This window comes from Hemitrygon akajei, chromosome 18 (genome assembly GCF_048418815.1).
Source record: "Hemitrygon akajei chromosome 18, sHemAka1.3, whole genome shotgun sequence".
NCBI lineage: Eukaryota > Metazoa > Chordata > Chondrichthyes > Myliobatiformes > Dasyatidae > Hemitrygon > Hemitrygon akajei.
This window is the reverse complement of record NC_133141.1, coordinates 47,209,935-47,223,705: the sequence shown is the minus strand read 5'-3', so window position 1 is coordinate 47,223,705 and position 13,771 is coordinate 47,209,935. Positions and strand designations below refer to the sequence as shown.

At 52.8% G+C, this 13,771-nt stretch overlaps 1 protein-coding gene across 1 annotated transcript in view; it reads right to left on the bottom strand.

Annotated features, from left to right (window-relative positions):
• Nucleotides 1-13,771, bottom strand: part of LOC140741432 (cyclin-dependent kinase 6-like) — a 147,708-nt gene that overhangs the window by 33,990 nt on the left and 99,947 nt on the right. The window lies entirely within an intron of this gene.

Below are 13,771 nucleotides of genomic sequence, written 5' to 3'. Positions count from 1 at the left end.
GAGACTGAGACCCCGATGTGTGTATAGTGAGCTGAGGAATTGGACCCCAGTGTGTGTGTAGTGAGCAGAGACTGAGACCCCGATGTGTGTGTTGCGAGCAGAGCAATGGGACTCCAGTGTGTGTATAGTGAGCAGAGACTGAGACCCCAATGTGTGTATAGTGAGCAGAGCAATAGGACCCCGATGTGTGTGTAGAGAGCAGAGCAATGGGACTCCAGTGTGTGTGTAGTGAGCAGAGACTGAGACCCCGATGTGTGTGTAGCGAGCAGAGCAATGGGACTCCAGTGTGTGTATAGTGAGCAGAGGAATTGGATTCTGGTGTGTGTATAGTGAGCAGAGCAATGGGAACCCAATGTGCGTGCAGAGTGCAGTGCAATGGGACTCCGGTGTGTGTGTAGTGAGCAGAGACTGGGACCCCAGTGTGTGTTTAGTGAGCAGAGCAATAGGACCCCGATGTGTGTGTAGGGAGCAGAGCAATTGGACTCCTGACTGTGTATAGTGAGCAGAGACTGAAGCCTGGATGTGTGCGTAGCGAGAAGAGCAATGGGACTCCAGTGTGTGTATAGTGAGCAGTGACTGAAACCCCGATGTGTGTGTAGCGAGCAGAGCAATGGGACTCCAGAGTGTGTATAGTGAGCAGAGACTGAGACCCCGATGTGTGTATAGTGAGCAGAGCAATGGGAACCGGTGTGTGTATAGTGAGCAGAGGAATTGGACCCCAGTGTGTGTTTAGTGAGCAGAGCAAAGGAAATCTGGTGTGTGTATAGAGAGCAGAGCAATGGGACCCCAATGAGTGTGCATAGTGAGCAGAGACTGAGACCCCGATGTGTGTGTAGGGAGCAGAGCAATGGGACTCCTGTCTGTGTATAGTGAGCAGAGACTGAGACACCGATGTGTGTGTAGCGAGAAGAGCAATGGGACTCCAGAGTGTGTATAGTAACCAGAGACTGAGACCCCGATGTGCGTGTAGTGAGCAGAGCAATGGGACTCCAGTGTGTGTATAGTGAGCAGAGACTGAGACCCCGATGTGTGTATAGTGAGCAGAGGAATTGGACCCCAGTGTGTGTGTAGTGAGCAGAGCAAGGGACCCCAATGTGTGTGTAGTGAGCAGAGCAATGGGACCCCAGTGTGTGTGTAGTCAGCAGAGCAATGGGACCCCAATGTGTGTATAGCGAGCAGAGCAATGCGACCCCAGTGTGTGTATAGTGAGCAGAGTAATTGGATTCTGGTGTGTGTATAGTGAGCAGAGCAATGGGACCCCAATGTGTGTGCAGGGTGCAGTGCAATGGGACCCCAATGTGTGTGTAGCAAGCAGAGCAAAGGGACTCCAGAGTGTGTACAGTGAGCAGAGACTGAGACCCCGATGTGTGTGTAGCGAGCAGAGCAATGGGACTCCAGTGTGTGTATAGTGAGCAGAGACTGAGACCCCGGTGTGTGTATAGTGAGCAGAGCAATAGGACCCCGATGTGTGTGTAGGGAGCAGAACAATGGGACTCCAGTGTGCGTATAGTGAGCAGAGACTGAGACCCCGATGTGTGTGTAGCGAGCAGAGCAATGCGACTCCAGTGTGTGTGTAGTGAGCAGAGACTGAGACACCGATGTGTGTGTAGCGAGCAGAGCAATGGGACTCCAGTGTGTGTGTGTAGTGAGCAGAGACTGAGACCCCGATGTGTGTATAGTGAGCAGAGGAATTGGACCCCAGTGTGTGTGTAGTGAGCAGAGACAGAGACCCCGATGTGTATGTTGCGAGCAGAGGAATTGGAAGCCAGTGTGTGTGTAGTTAGCAGAGCAATGGGACCCCAATGTGTGTATAGTGAGCAAAGCAATGGGTCCCCAGTGTGTGTATAGTGAGCAGAGGAATTGGATTCTGGTGTGTGCAGAGTGAGCAGAGCAATGGGAACCCAATGTGCGTGCAGCGTGCAGTGCAATGAGACCGCAATGTGTGTGTAGCGAGCAGAGCAATGGGACTCCAGTGTGTGTGTAGTGAACAGAACCTGAGACCCCGATGTGTGTGTTGCGAGCAGAGCAATGGGACTCCAGTGTGTGTGTAGTGAGCAGAGCAATGGGACTCCAGTGTGTGTGTAGTGAGCAGAGACTGAGACTCCGATGTGTGTGTTGCGAGCAGGGCAATGGGACTCCACTGTGTGTATAGTGAGCAGAGACTGAGACCCCGGTGTGTGTATAGTGAGCAGAGCAATAGGACCCCGATGTGTGTGTAGGGAGCAGAACAATGGGACTCCAGTGTGCGTATAGTGAGCAGAGACTGAGACCCCGATGTGTGTGTAGCGAGCAGAGCAATGGGACTCCAGTGTGTGTGTAGTGAGCAGAGACTGAGACACCGATGTGTGTGTAGCGAGCAGAGCAATGGGACTCCAGTGTGTGTGTAGTGAGCAGAGACTGAGACCCCGATGTGTGTGTTGCGAGAAGAGCAATGGGACTCCAGTGTGTGTATAGTGAGCAGAGACTGAGACCCCGATGTGTGTATAGTGAGCAGAGGAATTGGACCCCAGTGTGTGTGTAGTGAGCAGAGACAGAGACCCCGATGTGTATGTTGCGAGCAGAGGAATTGGAACCCAGTGTGTGTGTAGTGAGCAGAGCAATGGGACCCCAGTGTGTGTGTAGTTAGCAGAGCAATGGGACCCCAATGTGTGTATAGTGAGCAAAGCAATGGGTCCCCAGTGTGTGTATAGTGAGCAGAGGAATTGGATTCTGGTGTGTGCAGAGTGAGCAGAGCAATGGGAACCCAATGTGCGTGCAGCGTGCAGTGCAATGAGACCCCAATGTGTGTGTAGCGAGCAGAGCAATGGGACTCCAGTGTGTGTGTAGTGAGCAGAGCAATGGGACTCCAGTGCGTGTGTAGTGAACAGAGCCTGAGACCCCGATGTGTGTGTTGCGAGCAGAGCAATGGGACTCCAGTGTGTGTGTAGTGAGCAGAGCAATGGGACTCCAGTGTGTGTGTAGTGAGCAGAGACTGAGACTCCGATGTGTGTGTTGCGAGCAGGGCAATGGGACTCCACTGTGTGTATAGTGAGCAGAGACTGAGACCCCGATGTGTGTATAGTGAGCCGAGGAATTGGACCCCAGTGTGTGTGTAGTGAGCAGAGACTGAGACCCCGATGTGTGTGTTGCGAGCAGAGCAATGGGACTCCAGTGTATAGTGAGCAGAGACAGACCCCAATGTGTGTATAGTGAGCAGAGCAATAGGACCCCGATGTGTGTGTAGAGAGCAGAGCAATGGGACTCCAGTGTGTGTGTAGTGAGCAGAGACTGAGACCCCGATGTGTGTGTAGCGAGCAGAGCAATGGGACTCCAGTGTGTGTATAGTGAGCAGAGGAATTGGATTCTGGTGTGTGTATAGTGAGCAGAGCAATGGGAACCCAATGTGCGTGCAGAGTGCAGTGCAATGGGACTCCGGTGTGTGTGTAGTGAGCAGAGACTGGGACCCCAGTGTGTGTTTAGTGAGCAGAGCAATAGGACCCCGATGTGTGTGTAGGGAGCAGAGCAATTGGACACCTGACTGTGTATAGTGAGCAGAAACTGAAGCCCGGATGTGTGCGTAGCGAGAAGAGCAATGGGACTCCAGTGTGTGTATAGTGAGCAGAGAATGAGACCCCGATGTGTGTGTAGGGAGCAGAGCAATGGGACTCCAGTGTGTGTGTAGTGAGCAGAGACTGAGACCCCAATGTGTGTATAGTGAGCAGAGCAATGGGAACCGGTGTGTGTATAGTGAGCAGAGGAATTGGACCCCAGTGTGTGTTTAGTGAGCAGAGCAAAGGAAATCTGCTGTGTGTATAGAGAGCAGAGCAATGGGACCCCAATGAGTGTGCATAGTGAGCAGAGACTGAGACCCCGATGTGTGTGTAGTGAGCAGAGCAATGGGACCCCAGTGTGTGTATAGTGAGCAGAGGAATTGGATTCTGCTGTGTGTATAGTGAGCAGAGCAATGGGAACCCAATGTGCGTGCAGCGTGCAGTGCAATGGGACCTCAATGTGTGTGTTGCAAGCAGAGCAAAGGGACTCCAGTGTGTGTATAGTGAGCACAGACTGAGACCCCGATGTGTGTATAGTGAGCAGAGCAATGGGACTCCAGTGTGTGTGTAGTGAGCAGAGACTGAGACCCCGATGTGTGTGTAGCGAGCAGAGCATTTGGACTCCAGTGTGTGTGTAGTGAACAGAGACTGAGACCCCGATGTGTGTGTAGTGAGTAGAGCAATGGGACTCCAGTGTGTCTATAGTGAGCAGAGACTGAGACCCCGATGTGTGTATAGTGAGCAGAGGCATTGGACCCCAGTGTGTGTGTAGTGAGCAGAGCAATGGGACCCCGATGTGTGTGTAGCAAGCAGAGCAAAGGGACTCCAGAGTGTGTACAGTGAGCAGAGACTGAGACCCCGATGTGTGTGTAGCGAGCAGAGCAATGGGACTCCAGTGTGTGTATAGTGAGCAGAGACTGAGACCCGGTGTGTGTATAGTGAGCAGAGCAATAGGACCCCGATGTGTGTGTAGGGAGCAGAACAATGGGACTCCAGTGTGCATATAGTGAGCAGAGACTGAGACCCCGATGTGTGTGTAGCGAGCAGAGCAATGGGACTCCAGTGTGTGTGTAGTGAGCAGAGACTGAGACACCGATGTGTGTGTAGCGAGCAGAGCAATGGGACTCCAGTGTGTGTGTAGTGAGCAGAGACTGAGACCCCGATGTGTGTGTTGCGAGAAGAGCAATGGGACTCCAGTGTGTGTATAGTGAGCAGAGACTGAGACCCCGATGTGTGTATAGTGAGCAGAGGAATTGGACCCCAGTGTGTGTGTAGTGAGCAGAGACAGAGACCCCGATGTGTATGTTGCGAGCAGAGGAATTGGAACCCAGTGTGTGTGTAGTGAGCAGAGCAATGGGACCCCAGTGTGTGTGTAGTGAGCAAAGCAATGGGTCCCCAGTGTGTGTATAGTGAGCAGAGGAATTGGATTCTGGTGTGTGCAGAGTGAGCAGAGCAATGGGAACCCAATGTGCGTGCAGCGTGCAGTGCAATGAGACCGCAATGTGTGTGTAGCGAGCAGAGCAATGGGACTCCAGTGTGTGTGTAGTGAACAGAGCCTGAGACCCCGATGTGTGTGTTGCGAGCAGAGCAATGGGACTCCAGTGTGTGTGTAGTGAGCAGAGCAATGGGACTCCAGTGTGTGTGTAGTGAGCAGAGACTGAGACTCCGATGTGTGTGTTGCGAGCAGGGCAATGGGACTCCACTGTGTGTATAGTGAGCAGAGACTGAGACCCCGGTGTGTGTATAGTGAGCAGAGCAATAGGACCCCGATGTGTGTGTAGGGAGCAGAACAATGGGACTCCAGTGTGCGTATAGTGAGCAGAGACAGAGACCCCGATGTGTGTGTAGCGAGCAGAGCAATGGGACTCCAGTGTGTGTGTAGTGAGCAGAGACTGAGACACCGATGTGTGTGTAGCGAGCAGAGCAATGGGACTCCAGTGTGTGTGTAGTGAGCAGAGACTGAGACCCCGATGTGTGTGTTGCGAGAAGAGCAATGGGACTCCAGTGTGTGTATAGTGAGCAGAGACTGAGACCCCGATGTGTGTATAGTGAGCAGAGGAATTGGACCCCAGTGTGTGTGTAGTGAGCAGAGACAGAGACCCCGATGTGTATGTTGCGAGCAGAGGAATTGGAACCCAGTGTGTGTGTAGTGAGCAGAGCAATGGGACCCCAGTGTGTGTGTAGTTAGCAGAGCAATGGGACCCCAATGTGTGTATAGTGAGCAAAGCAATGGGTCCCCAGTGTGTGTATAGTGAGCAGAGGAATTGGATTCTGGTGTGTGCAGAGTGAGCAGAGCAATGGGAACCCAATGTGCGTGCAGCGTGCAGTGCAATGAGACCCCAATGTGTGTGTAGCGAGCAGAGCAATGGGACTCCAGTGCGTGTGTAGTGAACAGAGCCTGAGACCCCGATGTGTGTGTTGCGAGCAGAGCAATGGGACTCCAGTGTGTGTGTAGTGAGCAGAGCAATGGGACTCCAGTGTGTGTGTAGTGAGCAGAGACTGAGACTCCGATGTGTGTGTTGCGAGCAGGGCAATGGGACTCCACTGTGTGTATAGTGAGCAGAGACTGAGACCCCGATGTGTGTATAGTGAGCCGAGGAATTGGACCCCAGTGTGTGTGTAGTGAGCAGAGACTGAGACCCCGATGTGTGTGTTGCGAGCAGAGCAATGGGACTCCAGTGTGTGTATAGTGAGCAGAGACTGAGACCCCAATGTGTGTATAGTGAGCAGAGCAATAGGACCCCGATGTGTGTGTAGAGAGCAGAGCAATGGGACTCCAATGTGTGTGTAGTGAGCAGAGACTGAGACCCTGATGTGTGTGTAGCGAGCAGAGCAATGGGACTCCAGTGTGTGTATAGTGAGCAGAGGAATTGGATTCTGGTGTGTGTATAGTGAGCAGAGCAATGGGAATCCAATGTGCGTGCAGAGTGCAGTGCAATGGGACTCCGGTGTGTGTGTAGTGAGCAGAGACTGGGACCCCAGTGTGTGTTTAGTGAGCAGAGCAATAGGACCCCGATGTGTGTGTAGGGAGCAGAGCAATTGGACACCTGACTGTGTATAGTGAGCAGAGACTGAAGCCCGGATGTGTGCGTAGCGAGAAGAGCAATGGGACTCCAGTGTGTGTATAGTGAGCAGAGAATGAGACCCCGATGTGTGTGTTGCGAGAAGAGCAATGGGACTCCAGTGTGTGTATAGTGAGCAGAGACTGAGACCCCGATGTGTGTATAGTGAGCAGAGGAATTGGACCCCAGTGTGTGTGTAGTGAGCAGAGACAGAGACCCCGATGTGTATGTTGCGAGCAGAGGAATTGGAACCCAGTGTGTGTGTAGTGAGCAGAGCAATGGGACCCCAGTGTGTGTGTAGTTAGCAGAGCAATGGGACCCCAATGTGTGTATAGTGAGCAAAGCAATGGGTCCCCAGTGTGTGTATAGTGAGCAGAGGAATTGGATTCTGGTGTGTGCAGAGTGAGCAGAGCAATGGGAACCCAATGTGCGTGCAGCGTGCAGTGCAATGAGACCCCAATGTGTGTGTAGCGAGCAGAGCAATGGGACTCCAGTGCGTGTGTAGTGAACAGAGCCTGAGACCCCGATGTGTGTGTTGCGAGCAGAGCAATGGGACTCCAGTGTGTGTGTAGTGAGCAGAGCAATGGGACTCCAGTGTGTGTGTAGTGAGCAGAGACTGAGACTCCGATGTGTGTGTTGCGAGCAGGGCAATGGGACTCCACTGTGTGTATAGTGAGCAGAGACTGAGACCCCGATGTGTGTATAGTGAGCCGAGGAATTGGACCCCAGTGTGTGTGTAGTGAGCAGAGACTGAGACCCCGATGTGTGTGTTGCGAGCAGAGCAATGGGACTCCAGTGTGTGTATAGTGAGCAGAGACTGAGACCCCAATGTGTGTATAGTGAGCAGAGCAATAGGACCCCGATGTGTGTGTAGAGAGCAGAGCAATGGGACTCCAGTGTGTGTGTAGTGAGCAGAGACTGAGACCCCGATGTGTGTGTAGCGAGCAGAGCAATGGGACTCCAGTGTGTGTATAGTGAGCAGAGGAATTGGATTCTGGTGTGTGTATAGTGAGCAGAGCAATGGGAACCCAATGTGCGTGCAGAGTGCAGTGCAATGGGACTCCGGTGTGTGTGTAGTGAGCAGAGACTGGGACCCCAGTGTGTGTTTAGTGAGCAGAGCAATAGGACCCCGATGTGTGTGTAGGGAGCAGAGCAATTGGACTCCTGACTGTGTATAGTGAGCAGAGACTGAAGCCTGGATGTGTGCGTAGCGAGAAGAGCAATGGGACTCCAGTGTGTGTATAGTGAGCAGAGAATGAGACCCCGATGTGTGTGTAGGGAGCAGAGCAATGGGACTCCAGTGTGTGTGTAGTGAGCAGAGACTGAGACCCCGATGTGTGTGTAGCGAGCAGAGCAATGGGACTCCAGTGTGTGTGTAGTGAGCAGAGACTGAGACCCCGATGTGTGTGTAGCGAGCAGAACAATAGGACTCCTGTGTGTGTGTGTAGTGAGCAGAGACTGAGAGCCCGATGTGTGTGCAGCGAGCAGAGCAATGGGACTCCAGGGTGGGTATAGTGAGCAGAGCAATAGGACCCCGATGTGTGTGTAGCCAGCAGAGCAATGGGACTCCAATGTGTGTGTAGTGAGCAGAGACTGAGACGCCGATGTGTGTGTAGAGAGCAGAGCAATGGGACTCCGGTGTGTGTGTAGTGAGCAGAGACTGAGACCCCGATGTGTGTGTAGTGAGCAGAGCAATGGGACCCCAGTGTGTGTATAGTGAGCAGAGGAATTGGATTCTGCTGTGTGTATAGTGAGCAGAGCAATGGGAACCCAATGTGCGTGCAGCGTGCAGTGCAATGGGACCTCAATGTGTGTGTAGCAAGCAGAGCAAAGGGACTCCAGTGTGTGTATAGTGAGCACAGACTGAGACCCCGATGTGTGTATAGTGAGCAGAGCAATGGGACTCCAGTGTGTGTGTAGTGAGCAGAGACTGAGACCCCGATGTGTGTGTAGCGAGCAGAGCATTTGGACTCCAGTGTGTGTGTAGTGAACAGAGACTGAGACCCCGATGTGTGTGTAGTGAGTAGAGCAATGGGACTCCAGTGTGTCTATAGTGAGCAGAGACTGAGACCCCGATGTGTGTATAGTGAGCAGAGGCATTGGACCCCAGTGTGTGTGTAGTGAGCAGAGCAATGGGACCCCGATGTGTGTGTAGCAAGCAGAGCAAAGGGACTCCAGAGTGTGTACAGTGAGCAGAGACTGAGACCCCGATGTGTGTGTAGCGAGCAGAGCAATGGGACTCCAGTGTGTGTATAGTGAGCAGAGACTGAGACCCCGGTGTGTGTATAGTGAGCAGAGCAATAGGACCCCGATGTGTGTGTAGGGAGCAGAACAATGGGACTCCAGTGTGCATATAGTGAGCAGAGACTGAGACCCCGATGTGTGTGTAGCAAGCAGAGCAATGGGACTCCAGTGTGTGTGTAGTGAGCAGAGACTGAGACACCGATGTGTGTGTAGCGAGCAGAGCAATGGGACTCCAGTGTGTGTGTAGTGAGCAGAGACTGAGACCCCGATGTGTGTGTTGCGAGAAGAGCAATGGGACTCCAGTGTGTGTATAGTGAGCAGAGACTGAGACCCTGATGTGTGTATAGTGAGCAGAGGAATTGGACCCCAGTGTGTGTGTAGTGAGCAGAGACAGAGACCCCGATGTGTATGTTGCGAGCAGAGGAATTGGAACCCAGTGTGTGTGTAGTGAGCAGAGCAATGGGACCCCAGTGTGTGTGTAGTTAGCAGAGCAATGGGACCCCAATGTGTGTATAGTGAGCAAAGCAATGGGTCCCCAGTGTGTGTATAGTGAGCAGAGGAATTGGATTCTGGTGTGTGCAGAGTGAGCAGAGCAATGGGAACCCAATGTGCGTGCAGCGTGCAGTGCAATGAGACCCCAATGTGTGTGTAGCGAGCAGAGCAATGGGACTCCAGTGCGTGTGTAGTGAACAGAGCCTGAGACCCCGATGTGTGTGTTGCGAGCAGAGCAATGGGACTCCAGTGTGTGTGTAGTGAGCAGAGACTGAGACTCCGATGTGTGTGTTGCGAGCAGGGCAATGGGACTCCACTGTGTGTATAGTGAGCAGAGACTGAGACCCCGATGTGTGTATAGTGAGCCGAGGAATTGGACCCCAGTGTGTGTGTAGTGAGCAGAGACTGAGACCCCGATGTGTGTGTTGCGAGCAGAGCAATGGGACTCCAGTGTGTGTATAGTGAGCAGAGACTGAGACCCCAATGTGTGTATAGTGAGCAGAGCAATAGGACCCCGATGTGTGTGTAGAGAGCAGAGCAATGGGACTCCAATGTGTGTGTAGTGAGCAGAGACTGAGACCCCGATGTGTGTGTAGCGAGCAGAGCAATGGGACTCCAGTGTGTGTATAGTGAGCAGAGGAATTGGATTCTGGTGTGTGTATAGTGAGCAGAGCAATGGGAATCCAATGTGCGTGCAGAGTGCAGTGCAATGGGACTCCGGTGTGTGTGTAGTGAGCAGAGACTGGGACCCCAGTGTGTGTTTAGTGAGCAGAGCAATAGGACCCCGATGTGTGTGTAGGGAGCAGAGCAATTGGACACCTGACTGTGTATAGTGAGCAGAGACTGAAGCCCGGATGTGTGCGTAGCGAGAAGAGCAATGGGACTCCAGTGTGTGTATAGTGAGCAGAGAATGAGACCCCGATGTGTGTGTTGCGAGAAGAGCAATGGGACTCCAGTGTGTGTATAGTGAGCAGAGACTGAGACCCCGATGTGTGTATAGTGAGCAGAGGAATTGGACCCCAGTGTGTGTGTAGTGAGCAGAGACAGAGACCCCGATGTGTATGTTGCGAGCAGAGGAATTGGAACCCAGTGTGTGTGTAGTGAGCAGAGCAATGGGACCCCAGTGTGTGTGTAGTTAGCAGAGCAATGGGACCCCAATGTGTGTATAGTGAGCAAAGCAATGGGTCCCCAGTGTGTGTATAGTGAGCAGAGGAATTGGATTCTGGTGTGTGCAGAGTGAGCAGAGCAATGGGAACCCAATGTGCGTGCAGCGTGCAGTGCAATGAGACCCCAATGTGTGTGTAGCGAGCAGAGCAATGGGACTCCAGTGCGTGTGTAGTGAACAGAGCCTGAGACCCCGATGTGTGTGTTGCGAGCAGAGCAATGGGACTCCAGTGTGTGTGTAGTGAGCAGAGCAATGGGACTCCAGTGTGTGTGTAGTGAGCAGAGACTGAGACTCCGATGTGTGTGTTGCGAGCAGGGCAATGGGACTCCACTGTGTGTATAGTGAGCAGAGACTGAAACCCCGATGTGTGTATAGTGAGCCGAGGAATTGGACCCCAGTGTGTGTGTAGTGAGCAGAAACTGAGACCCCGATGTGTGTGTTGCGAGCAGAGCAATGGGACTCCAGTGTGTGTATAGTGAGCAGAGACTGAGACCCCAATGTGTGTATAGTGAGCAGAGCAATAGGACCCCGATGTGTGTGTAGAGAGCAGAGCAATGGGACTCCAGTGTGTGTGTAGTGAGCAGAGACTGAGACCCCGATGTGTGTGTAGCGAGCAGAGCAATGGGACTCCAGTGTGTGTATAGTGAGCAGAGGAATTGGATTCTGGTGTGTGTATAGTGAGCAGAGCAATGGGAACCCAATGTGCGTGCAGAGTGCAGTGCAATGGGACTCCGGTGTGTGTGTAGTGAGCAGAGACTGGGACCCCAGTGTGTGTTTAGTGAGCAGAGCAATAGGACCCCGATGTGTGTGTAGGGAGCACAGCAATTGGACTCCTGACTGTGTATAGTGAGCAGAGACTGAAGCCTGGATGTGTGCGTAGCGAGAAGAGCAATGGGACTCCAGTGTGTGTATAGTGAGCAGAGAATGAGACCCCGATGTGTGTGTAGGGAGCAGAGCAATGGGACTCCAGTGTGTGTGTAGTGAGCAGAGACTGAGACCCCGATGTGTGTGTAGCGAGCAGAGCAATGGGACTCCAGTGTGTGTGTAGTGAGCAGAGACTGAGACCCCGATGTGTGTGTAGCGAGCAGAACAATAGGACTCCTGTGTGTGTGTGTAGTGAGCAGAGACTGAGAGCCCGATGTGTGTGCAGCGAGCAGAGCAATGGGACTCCAGGTTGGGTATAGTGAGCAGAGCAATAGGACCCCGATGTGTGTGTAGCCAGCAGAGCAATGGGACTCCAATGTGTGTGTAGTGAGCAGAGACTGAGACGCCGATGTGTGTGTAGAGAGCAGAGCAATGGGACTCCGGTGTGTGTGTAGTGAGCAGAGACTGAGACCCCGATGTGTGTGTAGTGAGCAGAGCAATGGGACCCCAGTGTGTGTATAGTGAGCAGAGGAATTGGATTCTGCTGTGTGTATAGTGAGCAGAGCAATGGGAACCCAATGTGCGTGCAGCGTGCAGTGCAATGGGACCTCAATGTGTGTGTAGCAAGCAGAGCAAAGGGACTCCAGTGTGTGTATAGTGAGCACAGACTGAGACCCCGATGTGTGTATAGTGAGCAGAGCAATGGGACTCCAGTGTGTGTGTAGTGAGCAGAGACTGAGACCCCGATGTGTGTGTAGCGAGCAGAGCATTTGGACTCCAGTGTGTGTGTAGTGAACAGAGACTGAGACCCCGATGTGTGTGTAGTGAGTAGAGCAATGGGACTCCAGTGTGTCTATAGTGAGCAGAGACTGAGACCCCGATGTGTGTATAGTGAGCAGAGGCATTGGACCCCAGTGTGTGTGTAGTGAGCAGAGCAATGGGACCCCGATGTGTGTGTAGCAAGCAGAGCAAAGGGACTCCAGAGTGTGTACAGTGAGCAGAGACTGAGACCCCGATGTGTGTGTAGCGAGCAGAGCAATGGGACTCCAGTGTGTGTATAGTGAGCAGAGACTGAGACCCCGGTGTGTGTATAGTGAGCAGAGCAATAGGACCCCGATGTGTGTGTAGGGAGCAGAACAATGGGACTCCAGTGTGCATATAGTGAGCAGAGACTGAGACCCCAATGTGTGTGTAGCAAGCAGAGCAATGGGACTCCAGTGTGTGTGTAGTGAGCAGAGACTGAGACACCGATGTGTGTGTAGCGAGCAGAGCAATGGGACTCCAGTGTGTGTGTAGTGAGCAGAGACTGAGACCCCGATGTGTGTGTTGCGAGAAGAGCAATGGGACTCCAGTGTGTGTATAGTGAGCAGAGACTGAGACCCCGATGTGTGTATAGTGAGCAGAGGAATTGGACCCCAGTGTGTGTGTAGTGAGCAGAGACAGAGACCCCGATGTGTATGTTGCGAGCAGAGGAATTGGAACCCAGTGTGTGTGTAGTGAGCAGAGCAATGGGACCCCAGTGTGTGTGTAGTTAGCAGAGCAATGGGACCCCAATGTGTGTATAGTGAGCAAAGCAATGGGTCCCCAGTGTGTGTATAGTGAGCAGAGGAATTGGATTCTGGTGTGTGCAGAGTGAGCAGAGCAATGGGAACCCAATGTGCGTGCAGCGTGCAGTGCAATGAGACCGCAATGTGTGTGTAGCGAGCAGAGCAATGGGACTCCAGTGTGTGTGTAGTGAACAGAGCCTGAGACCCCGATGTGTGTGTTGCGAGCAGAGCAATGGGACTCCAGTGTGTGTGTAGTGAGCAGAGCAATGGGACTCCAGTGTGTGTGTAGTGAGCAGAGACTGAGACTCCGATGTGTGTGTTGCGAGCAGGGCAATGGGACTCCACTGTGTGTATAGTGAGCAGAGACTGAGACCCCTGTGTGTGTATAGTGAGCAGAGCAATAGGACCCCGATGTGTGTGTAGGGAGCAGAACAATGGGACTCCAGTGTGCGTATAGTGAGCAGAGACTGAGACCCCGATGTGTGTGTAGCGAGCAGAGCAATGGGACTCCAGTGTGTGTGTAGTGAGCAGAGACTGAGACACCGATGTGTGTGTAGCGAGCAGAGCAATGGGACTCCAGTGTGTGTGTAGTGAGCAGAGACTGAGACCCCGATGTGTGTGTTGCGAGAAGAGCAATGGGACTCCAGTGTGTGTATAGTGAGCAGAGACTGAGACCCCGATGTGTGTATAGTGAGCAGAGGAATTGGACCCCAGTGTGTGTGTAGTGAGCAGAGACAGAGACCCCGATGTGTGTGTAGCGAGCAGAGCAATGGGACTCCAGTGTGTGTATAGTGAGCAGAGACTGAGACCCCGGTGTGTGTATAGTGAGCAGAGCAATAGGACCCCGATGTGTGTGTAGGGAGCAGA